Below are 12,278 nucleotides of genomic sequence, written 5' to 3' on the forward strand. Positions count from 1 at the left end.
AATGCTTGCAGCTCTTTAAATCTCCCTAGAAGTACTGATGTTGATTCGCATAGATATCTATCCTTCAGATGGAAAGATGGGAGCCTTTTGAAAAAAATTAAAGCGAAAGACATATATAATTTTCTTAATTCTGATAATTATGTGATAGATCATATTAATAAAATTTGGTATTGTAATTTCAACATTACTGATTGGCAGAAAACCTTTGATAAATTATGGAAGTCTTCTATTCTGCCTAAGGTTAAGTGTTTTAAATGGCAACTCCTTCTTGATAAGCTTCCTGTTAGAAATCATTCTGTTGATTTTGACACGTGTTCTATTTGCAGAGTTCCTGAAACTATGAGACGTATTTTCTTTGACTGTTCTTTTGCTAAAGAAATCTGGTTAATGTTTGGATTTTCTATTTCCAAAAATGTTTATATTATTGATATCATGACTGGTTTTATACATGGTCTGAAAAAATATTCTAACCTTTCAGGCATATTCTTTCATCTTTCATTCATTGGTTCATTTGGAAATGTAGAAATGAAGCCAAATTTCAAGGCATAGACAGAAGTCTTACTGGGTTTTATAGAAAACTCAACCATTTTAAGATTGCTTCTCAGGTGTGCTACATCATGAACTTGGAACACGATAAGCTGATTAGATTCCTTAAGGATGGGCATAAGATAAAAATGCCTTTGACAGAGCCCTGGACAGCCTGGCTGAAGAGGTTAGACACACCGGTGCTCCTTCGTATGATAAGTCGGATATGTATGCCCAGTGCTTGAGAAGGAAAAAAGTTATTTGGATGGAAGGAACGCAAGGATGGATGACCTGGTTGGAGGACCGTGATGGTGTTCTCACTTCGTACTTGCAGCTGTTCTTGTCTTTTTATATTATCCTGTTACATATTATATCATATTGATACTTAAGTTCTCTTGGGCTAGTGCTTTGCCCTTAGATTTCCGTTGTATTTTTTGATACTTTTTCTCTCAATGATTAATATATATATAAAATATTGTATTACGTAAACATTTATATGTAATAAAATGTAAATATCGGACTCTTAGTCGAAGAAAAAGTCCACATAAAGAATAGTGCTCCCAAGTTCTCTCATACACCAGAAAACACATTATTCGATTGGAAGATGTAATAGAAAAAAAAAAGTGTTCTTAAACCTTGTAAACATAAGAGACACACATTTATATATATGATAATTTAGATTTTCAGTGTATTACAATTGGATACACTGTGATCTCACATTGCAACTGCGGCATCATTCAACCCAAAACAAAATGAATGACCACTTCCATCTCAAAACAGTTATTCAAAAATCCAAACAAACAATAGGGCAAACCATGTTGGAGCATACTCAGTAATGAAGCACGGTAACATTGTAATGAACGATTGCATTGCCAGATTTGCTATCGAAGGAGTGAGTTTGGGCGAGGGCGTACCCTCGAGCCAGCCTGAATTTCCCACTTCCTCCCACAATCGACATCTCTCTCACCTTGCTAAAGACAGCGTTATTACCCACAACAGCAAGCGTACTACCACTGAACTCCCCGTCCTGAAAAACATAGGTGATCGCCATTAACAGGTGAACTTCCTCCTGGCTGACAGAAACATACAATCCCTGCGCTCTTCCCACCAATTTGGAGGTGGGCTCGGGCCCTTCCGTCAGTGGGTCGTCCATCACAAACATCTTTCCGAAGACAGTCGGCGACGTCTTTGTCATTGGAGCCGACGCCACCTCCACTGCCGTCACATTCTTCCCTGAAATTCTGTCATGGAAGTAGAATTGCAGGTGAGTTATTTCCTCCTTGAGTGGGTATGCTGCTTGGGCAGAATATTGCCGCAGTGAAAAGATTGTTATCATTGCGGCCATTGCAACTGCCGGTGAGCGCTGCTTGTTTCCCATCATCATTGCTGTGTTGCAGCTGTGAAGGCCGGGATTGGATGAGTTGTTGTTATATAACGAGTACAGCCCCCATTCGTGTTGACTACGTTACATCGAAATTGAAGATTTGATGTTTGTAATGTGGACTGTACCAAACTTGGACTGCACCAACTGCGAGCAGTACAAATGAGGATCAATGACGCCCGGATTCTGTCATTTAAAAGTCTCAGTTTGGTGTGGATATGATAGAGGATTTGATTACTATGTGCATATGAAGGTGAATGTGTATGCGTATAAATGTAGATCACCAACAATAAAATGAAAGGTTGATTGTATTTTTATTAGATCATAAAAAACAAAATGTAAGGTTCATCTTCTAATTAAGAATAATATAATTTATTTTGAAAATGTATGATGCTTTAAAGAATAGATTCAAAATATATATTACTTTCTATTGATTCAAGTTTGTTATGTATTATATAAGCTTAACATAACTTTCAAATTGGTCATTGCAAAATCAATGTATTTGATCATATAAATTGCAACATCAATTCTCCTATAGCTCAACTGCCATCCTTACAAACAAGTTGGCACAAAGACTCTAATACTCTTATAATAAGAAATTTGATAGTAGATTAAAAAATGTTGATTGCATTTTACAACAAAAAGTACTTAAATATCATACAACCATTAGGTTAAGGTTTTCATGGATCACTTCTCCATTTCATATGGATGATAACTCACAAATTTCTATATTTTATATGTCATGGAAGAGAAAAGCCTTCATATGAATAAATTGTCTCCTATATTAATGAGAAAATATAGTCTATCACTTTCAACTACCAATAAGCCAACAAAAATATGCTTTGATTTATATATTCACTTCCTTCATCATCCTTCCTCCACCTTAATTAAGGAAGTAAAAATCCAATAATAGTCATCATATAATATATTCATTGATTCTACACCCACCACAATGCCATGTAAAGATTTCTCATTAAAGATGTTTTAAATTATGAAAAGAAATTATCTTTGTAAAGAGGAATTTTTTTTTAGATAATATATCTACTTTCACAATTCTCCAATAAATATTATAACTATTTCGAAATTCATAGACAATGTTAGTCAAACTTATATATCTGTATATATGTATGAACGTATATATAAGAGTTGGGGATAGAAGATTTAACTTTTAAGCAATTAAAATGATTCAACTTTTTCTAATGAGAGAATATATGTAGTTTCAAATTTACTTGAAAAGTTGTAAGAGATACATGCATTATAATCCTAATTAGATATTGTGTGTGTGTCTATATATATATATATATATATATATATATATATATATATATATATATATATATATATATATATATATAATGTTAGTAATATAAATACATTTAAAATGAGTAAGGTCAAAAAAAATTATTTCTAATTTTAGAGATACTTCTTTTTACATGATACTTGATTTACAGGCAAAGAGCTAAATATGAATATCAAGATTTACTTTTATTTTTTCCATCATTTAATAAAAACATGTATTAGATTTTTAGATAAATTAAAATTAAAGACAATAAAAGTTATTTGCACTTTTACAAACACACTTCTCATAACATGAACTATATTTTGTTAGATTTTTTAGATAAATTAAAACTAAAGGTAAAAAAGTTATTTGCAACTTTACAAACATATTTATTTCTACATTATTACTCTAACTTATATGTTTTAAATAAAATGTGAGTGCACTAATTAAATAAACTTCTTATTGATGATGAAATAACTTTTTTTTAAATTTACTAAATTCAAATAATAAACAAATATGTTAAGGAAAAAAATTTAAAATTTAAATATTCCATTTTAAAGGATAGTATCTTATGGATATTATATTTGTTATTACTAAGTATATAATTGTATATTTTAAATTTTATAATACAAAATAAATATTAATTTTATATATTATTATAGAGCTCCTAAATAATATGAATCTAAAAACTTAATTATTATATAATTTTTAACTTAAAAATTTAAGAATTATATATAATTTATCTAGTAAGTTTTTTATTAAAAGTTTGTACTTTGTAAGAAGTTTAAGTCTTTTTTAAAATTTAATATTTGTTTTCAATATTTAATTTCTTAAACATGTTAAACATGTTATTCTTTAGATAATTTGAAAAAATATTTAAACATTTATTTTTAATTAGTTTTCTCATGTATTTTTAAGTAGAAATAATTTAAAATACAAATAAAATAATTTTGTCTACTCAAATAGAAATTTTTTTAAAAATAATAATAATTTAAAATAATTTATTTTCAAGTTTTAATTTTCAATTAAGTTTTTTTTGGTAAAATATTTAAAAAATCATAATTTCATTTTAATTATTAATTCTAAAGTGATAAAAATGATTCTATGTTTTCTATAAGATAAATTACATAGAAAATATGAATGTAGAAATATTGAAATTAAATCTTAAAGAAAAGTACCAATTTTTAAAAAAGAATTAAAATTACTTTTTAAAAATATTTTATCCATAACTTAAAATACACATACCAAACTCTTCATAATAACTAGTTAAGAAAACCATACATAATCTTATATTTAAATATTATACATGAAAAACTGATTGGAGAAATCAAATCAAATGCTTCTAAAGGCTATTAAGATTAACCATGAACAGAAATAACAATTATATGCAAATATAACCAATACCATAATGAATCGCATAGAAGAGAACACAAGACATAACGATTTAATGTGGTTCACCCAATCCCTAGGCTACGTCCACCAACAACAAGTCCAATATTATTATTATCCAGTTATTACAATCTACAATACCTTACAACTCAATACCTCTACAAGAAGCTACAATATCATCATACATTATGAAATCCCTAACCCTAGGCCATTTTATACAATCTTTTTTCACTTACAAAATTAGGGCTAGAATAAGTCATCCAATAAAAAATAGCAGACGATGCCATTTACAATAGTAGGGTCATTTTTTTATTCAAGGGCGTTACCCCCAAAAGCCCCCACAAGGGTGTTTCCCCTCGACCCCACCTTGTACTATGATAGGGAGCGCACCTAGGGTAGTGCCCCCAAACTCCCATAGAAATAGTCTCAGCAGAAATTGTGCCAAATAAACCTCTGAGTCTAATTAGGCTCCACATCACAACAAAGGTGGGAAGAGTAAGTTGTAAATAGGTATCAACCACATCACCTAGTGGCCAAATTGGAAACGTGCAAGAATCTCATTTATTTTCTAGTATTCCATGAATAATAATAATAAATTAGACATGGCATGTTTGGATAACTATAGACATAAATGTTATTATTTAAGAATTAAAAAGTGGGATTACTATTATCTTTCATTTGACTTTATTCTAGACTAGTATTGTCAGTATAGAATAATCTAACTAAGGGAAACAATATAGTAGTTGTCCAAGCTAGTTTCACAGACCTACAGTTCCTAAACTGTATGTCAAAATTTGCCAATTTTTTTGATGAAACTCCATAGGTGAGTGAAGAGCTCAAAGCTAACCTTTTGGCTTTCCTGCATTTACAGAGTTCTTTGTAGAACTTGTAGAGTACAATGTGGTCTAAAAGTGCCATTTTAAAATGTTTGCCTAAAACCTATCACTAAGACCCCCCAATAGCCACTCACCCAAAAAAATATACTTTTTGCACAAATGGACCAATCAGCAACCAAGAAAACTAAAAAATGATCAGCTATTAGTGAATGTGTGATTAATTATTAGTACATGTGTCATCACTTTTTTAGGCTTTTTATATTTGATAATTGGAGGAAAAGCTAGTAGTAGACATGGCAATACTACAAACATAAGCAACAACTAGCTTGTTTCTCCATTAAAAGTGATGGCTTGGACATATAAGGGGGGGATAAATACTCAACTGAAACATCACAAATAATAAAGGTAATTTTGCCAATATTTCCATTCTTTGTTTATTAAATTTGTCTTATTGTGTCATTCATTTAGTATCCTCAATTTTGGAAGCCCGACAATGATAGCAACAGTCAAGATCAATTCATAACCTTTAGGAGGAACATAGGTTCACATTTTTTATCCACCACCTCAAATTGTAGTTTTCTAATAATTAGTTCTAATAATAAATTATACCACTTAATTTCTTTTAACTCCTGAGTGTGAGAAGTGTCTTTTTGTAAAGTTGGCTTAAATTCACAATTTATTTGCAAACAAAAGTAGATTCTTTTGATGGTGGGAAAGTCTAGCTAATCTATGTGTTGTCACTGATTTTTCATTATTCTTATGAGCAACACCTCCAGTTGGTATTTTAAGCAGCAAGTGACCTTTAGTAGTTTATACTACTATAGCATAAACTTTCTCCAAACCTCCAAAACAATCTACATCAACATAGATCTTTCTATGATCTTGGATATATTTCCATTTTAGTTCTTGGGTCGATGTGTTGTTAAATTTTGATGAATATTTCACAAAATTTAGATTGTATTGCTACCAACTCTACTACAGGATCTCAAGATATTGCATATGGAAGGAGAAACAAAGGTCATGGCATCCACTACAGCCATAGCTCATGTATTTCGTAGAGATGAGGAAAAGTTAGGGTGAAGGAAGTTAGTGGAAAGGCACATTTGGGAGGTGAATAGCTACTATGCGTTGTTGATAAACATGTGTCTCAACCTTGCAAGCTTTTTCCTAGAAAAATCTAGAATTTCTTTGTGGTAGTTTTCCACATGTTTATGTGTTGGAAAAAGGTGTATGAGTTGTAAACAATGTGTCTTGTCCCTAGTAGAATATAGGTGGACTATTTTTAGAGTATAAAAAACTCATTATATGACTTCTATGAGGGCTTAAAGTAGGGGACAAAGTTATGGACAAGAATACTATTTTAACTTGGTTGTTTTCCCATCTTATAGTTACAAATGTCAAGAATGGGTAACATGTGGCATCATTGTTTTGCCCATGGTTTTGTAAAACCACAAGTGGCTTCCAAGTTGTAAAATCACTATATAAGGAGGGATTATTGGGGAGAAGTTTTATCATTGAGTTCTATTTGCAAGATTGGATGCTAGAAGGTGTCTCTCTGAGCTTGAGTTGTGATGATGTGCTCCTGTAAGAACTGGCATTGCAAGTGTAGTGTAATCATCTTGATTTGGTAATATATATATATATATATATATATATATATATGGGTTTTGGAGGGTGGGGTTTTCCCCCAAAAGGGTTTCCCCATGGTAATAATTGTATTATGTGCTTATTGTGATGTTTCATTTATGCATGTTTATTTGTCCATTGAAATCTTTGTAATAGTTAGTTGAATTTGCATAATCGTCCTCTCAAGATTAGTGTACAAAGTGATTCCACACACCTTTTCTTGGACTTACGAGTGGTATCAGAGCTTGGCCAGTTTTGGTTCTATTTTTTGGGTACAAGGTTTATTGAGCTAAAAGTTTTGAGTGTGAGCTTTTGTAAAGGTTTTCATTTCTGTGTTGCAGGATCACAAAGATGGCAAGCATATCTAGGAGGATTGATGTAGAGAACTTTTCTGGCACAAACTTTGAGATGTGGAATCTGGAGATGGAAGATCTATTGATTTATCAGGATCTATGGGATGTGATTGATCAAAATAAGAAGAGGCCCATAGATCTAACTTTAGCTGTATAATATGATGTGATAGACAAAAAAAAATAAAGGTCTCATTAGATTGTGTCTTGCAGACTCAATTCTAATAAATATCCATGAAGAACCTACTGTGAAGAAGCTTTGGAAGAAGCTAAGTGATATCTATCAAGAGAAATCACTTGTGAACAAGATTTCCTTGAGGAAGAACTTGTATTCTTTGAGAATGCAAGAAGGTGGATGGATTTCTAAGCATCTAGAAAGTTTTAATATGTTGGTGACTTAGTTGACCTTCGTTGGTGTGTCAATGGATGAAGAATAAAGGGGCCAAATCTTGCTATATTTTTTTCCAGACTCATGGGCAATCTTGTCATGGCCATAGGGAGCACTTCAGTTGTCTTGAAGATGGAAGATGTTGTTGGCTCTCTACTTTCTGAAGAGATGAGAAGGAAGGTCTCTTTGAATGCCAAAGAGGCTTTGGGTGTTTGAGGAAGACCGAAATAAAGAGGCAAGAATGAAAAGAAGCATGGTTATTCTAAGTCCAAGAATAAGGGGTGATCAAAATCTCCTGGTAAGTCCAAGGCAATCTACTGGAATTGTGGAAAAATTGAACACTTATGAAATGACTACAAGGAGGAAAAGAATAAGAAGAAGAAGAAGAAGAAGAAGAAACAAGATTTCGATTCTAAGTCCGAGAAGGAAGATGGAGATATTTTCATCACAGTCTTGGCCACTCATGTAGGTGACAATGCATGGTTGATAGACTCGGGTGCATCTTTCCACCTGATTCCTCATAGAAATTGGTTTAGTAAGTATGAAAAATTTGATGGTGGTAAGGTGTATTTGGGTGATAACCCAGTTCTTGCTATTGTTGGTTGTGGAAGTATTTGTGTGAAATTTTTTTATTGTAGAATTAGAAGATCTGATGGTGTCTTGCATATCCAAAGACTAGCAAGGAATTTATTATATGTTAGAAAACTAATGGATGTGGGTGTGCATGTACAATTTTTTGAAGCAAATGTGAAAATGGTGAGAGGTGTTATGGTACTAGAAAGAGGAAGCAGATTGGGTACATTGTACCAAGTTGATGCATGCATTGTTGAGTGCAATAGTACTTATGATAAGATTGTGAAAAGAACTACTTTATTGGAGAAGGAGAGAGTTTTTCTTTCAATAGATGGTCTAGTTTCTAGATACCCAAGGGTGCTCTATCTACTGAATCAATTTTTCCTATAGAGAAGACTATGTTATGGTACCAAAGACTCGGCCAGATAGGTGAGAAGGGTCTATGAACCTTAAAAAATAAAAACCTTGTTGTTGGGTTGAATGACTAAAATCTTGAGTTTGATTTTTGTGAGCATTGTATCTATGGTAAACAAAACCGTATTCAATTTTACTCAAGTTCTCATAAGTCCTCATGTATTTTAGGTCTAATCCATTTGAATGTATTTGGTCTAGTTGATGTTCCTTTTATTGGTAGATTAGTTTATTATGTTTCTTTCATTGATGATTTTAGTAGAAGAACATGGATTTATTTATGTAGGAGTAAAGTTGAAGTTTTTAGTCATATCAAAGAATTTAAATCAATGGTTAAGTTGCACGTTGTAAAGAAGATAAAGTGTTTGAGAGCTGCTAATGGTGGTGAATATTACTCTAATGATTTTAACACATTTTGTAAATATTATTCTATCAAAAGAGAGAAGATGACTCTATATTCTCCATAGCAAAATGAAGTTACAGAAAGAATGGATAGGACCTTGATTGAGAAGGCTAGGAGTATGTTGAGTGGAGTTGGACTAGAACAAAATTTCAAGTTTGAACTTATAGCCACTGCTTGCTACCTGATAAATAGGCTTCCTACATCAACTCTTGTTGATAAGACACCAATGGAAGCATGGTTGGGCCACATGCCTTCACTTAGACATCTAAGAATGTTTGGTAGCGAGGCATATGCTCATGCGCCAAAGGAGAAGTAGAAAAAAATGGACAACAAAGTTGTCAAATGTATCTTCATCAGATATAGTTATGGTGTGAAAGGATACAAACTTTTGGATCATGTTGAACAAAAGATATTTTATTCCAAAAGTGTTATATTTAGAGAAACTAAGCCTTCTTCTATAACAATGCATCCAGAATAGATAGAAGAATAGAAAGATGTGATTTGACTTCTTGCTACACGTGAGAAAGTTGAATCAAGGCCCTTAGAAATACAAAATGTTGAGGAGAGCTCTATGAGTTCAGAATCATCAGAGGAAAAAGGAGAACCTAATTATGAACTTGAACCTAAACTAGATCTTGTTCGAAGGTCTAATAGGCAAAGGAAAGCACCAAAAAGGTATGGATATTCTCCTAATGATTAGAGGTATATATTTTCTTTGAATGCTAATATTGATGAACTAAGATCTGCAGAAGAGGCTCTTGGTATGAATGATTTAGAGTCCTAGAAAATAGCCATGGATGAAGAGATGGTAGCTCTTAAGAAGAATGGCACATGGGAGCTTGTACCATTTCCTGAACGATGAAAGTTTGTTGGTTGTAAATGGGTGTTCAAAAGAAAGATGGGTTCAAATGGAAGAATTGAGAAGTACGAAGCATGCTTGGTTGAAAAAGGTTACTCCCAAGTTGTAGGAATTGATTATGTAGAAATTTTTTCTCCTATAGCAAAAATGACATCCATTCACTTTTTACTTTCTATTGCAGTAGTTTATGATCTAGAAGTTGAGTAGATGGATGTGAAGACATCTTTCCTTCATTTCAATTTGGAGGAATAAACTTATATGACACAACCCAGCACTATGTGGTGAAAGGTAAAAGTCATCTGGTCTGTAAGTTGAAGAAATCCTTGTATGGTTTAAAAAAAAGTCCTAGGATGTGGTACTAGAAGTTTGATACATGTGTATTGAGTTTGGGATTTTTGCACTCAAAGTTAGATCATTGTATCTATTTCAAGTCTGATGGTGATCATTTCCTAGTTATTGCCTTATATGGTGATGACATATTGTTTATTTGAAAAGGAAAATGTTTGATTGCAGAATTAAAATCTTGGCCCTCAAAAAAATTTCAAATGGAAGATCTTGGTACAATAAGGCACATTCTTAGAATGGAGATTATAAGAGATAGGAAAAATAGAAAGCTTTGGCTAGGCTAGAGTAAGTATGTTGGTACTATTCTGAGAAGATTCAATATGTAGGATTCTGAACCATTGAGTGTTCTTGGTACTATGGGAACAAATATTTCTATCTCATAGTCTCCTACATCCCTATCAGAGATGGAAGAGATGAGTCGAGTACCATACCAGAGTGTTGTTGGAAGTTTGATGCATGTTATAGTCTACACAAGACCAGACATCTCCCAAGTAGTGGGATTACTTTCCCATTACATGTCTAATCTAGGAAGAGCACATTGGGGTGCAATAAAAAGAGTCTTTAGAAACTTACGGGGTACCTTAGAGTACTTTATATGTTTTCATGAAACTAGAAATGAGCATTACTTGGATATGTAAGGCTATGTGGATTCAAATTGGGTTGACAATATTGATAGACTAAGATCCACCAATGCATATGTGTTTACATTAATCGACGGTGCAATCAGTTGGATGACAAAGCGATAGGTTGTGCTTGTTTTTTACACTAGAGAGGCAGAGTATATGGAAGCTACTCATGCTTGCAAGGAAGCCATATAGCTTAAGGGATAGTGTTCACATATAGAGTTCAAATATGGTGCAGTGACAACTTATAGTGATAGTTAGAGTGCAATTTTCCTAGCGAAGAACCTGATATTTTATGCCAGGACCAAGCACATTGATGTAAAATATTATTTTGTGAGAGATATGATCAAGGACAGAAAGGTAAATCTGGAGAAAGTAGAAACTTTGGTGAATGTTGCTGATGCATTAACTAAGCTTCTGAGAAAATAGAAGTTCATATGGTGTTCAAAGTCTATGGGTCTCTTCACCCTAAGAAATTAAGTCCATGATGCTTTGGATCCCTTGACTCTTGAAAGGTGTTTGAAAAGTGCAATAATATTGAGAAACATGTGTCTCAACCTTGTAAGCATTTTTGGAAAGTTTTAGAATCTTTTTTGTGGTAGTTTTCTACATGTTTATGTGTTGGAAAGAGGTGTATGAGTTGTTAAAAATGTGCCTTGTCCCTAGAAGAATATAGGTGGGACATTTTTAGAGTGTAAAAAACTCATTTCATGACTTCTATAAGAGTCTAAAGTAGAGGGAAAATTTATGGACAAGAATACTATTTTAACTTGGTTATTTTTCTCATCTCAGAGTTGAAAATGTCAAGAATGGGTAGCATGTGGCATGGTTATTTTTCCCATGGTTTTGTAAAACCACAAGTGGTTTCCAATTTGTAAAATCACTATATAAGGAGGGCTTGGGGAGGATTTTTATCATTGAGTAATGTTTGCAAGACTGGATGCTAGAAGGTATCTCTCTAAGCTCGAGTTGCGGTGATGCCTTCCTTTAAGAACTTGCATTATAAGTGTATTGTAATCATCTTGATTTGGTAATTTATTATGTGAGTTTTGGAGGCTGGGATTTTTCTCCTAGAAGAGTTTTCCCAAGGTAATCATTGTTTTATGTTCTTACTGTGATGTTTCATTTATGTATGTTTATTTTTCCATTAAAATCTCTGTAATAGTTAGTTGAATTTTCATAATCATCCTCTCAAGATTAGCATAGGAAGTGATTTTGTGTGCACCTTTGTTTCCTTACATGTGTGACAATAAGTATGATGCAGTTAAAATTATTTCCTTACTAATTGAT

At 32.6% G+C, this 12,278-nt stretch overlaps 1 pseudogene; it reads right to left on the reverse strand.

Moving 5' to 3' along the window:
* Window positions 1–1,135: 1,135 nt before the first annotated feature.
* Window positions 1,136–1,908, reverse strand: LOC149576169 (dirigent protein 23 pseudogene; annotated as a pseudogene).
* Window positions 1,909–12,278: the final 10,370 nt, after the last annotated feature.

This window comes from Cupressus sempervirens, chromosome 1, assembly GCF_028749045.1.
Source record: "Cupressus sempervirens isolate cs-2001-9-10 chromosome 1, ASM2874904v1, whole genome shotgun sequence".
Taxonomy (NCBI): Eukaryota; Viridiplantae; Streptophyta; class Pinopsida; order Cupressales; family Cupressaceae; genus Cupressus; species Cupressus sempervirens.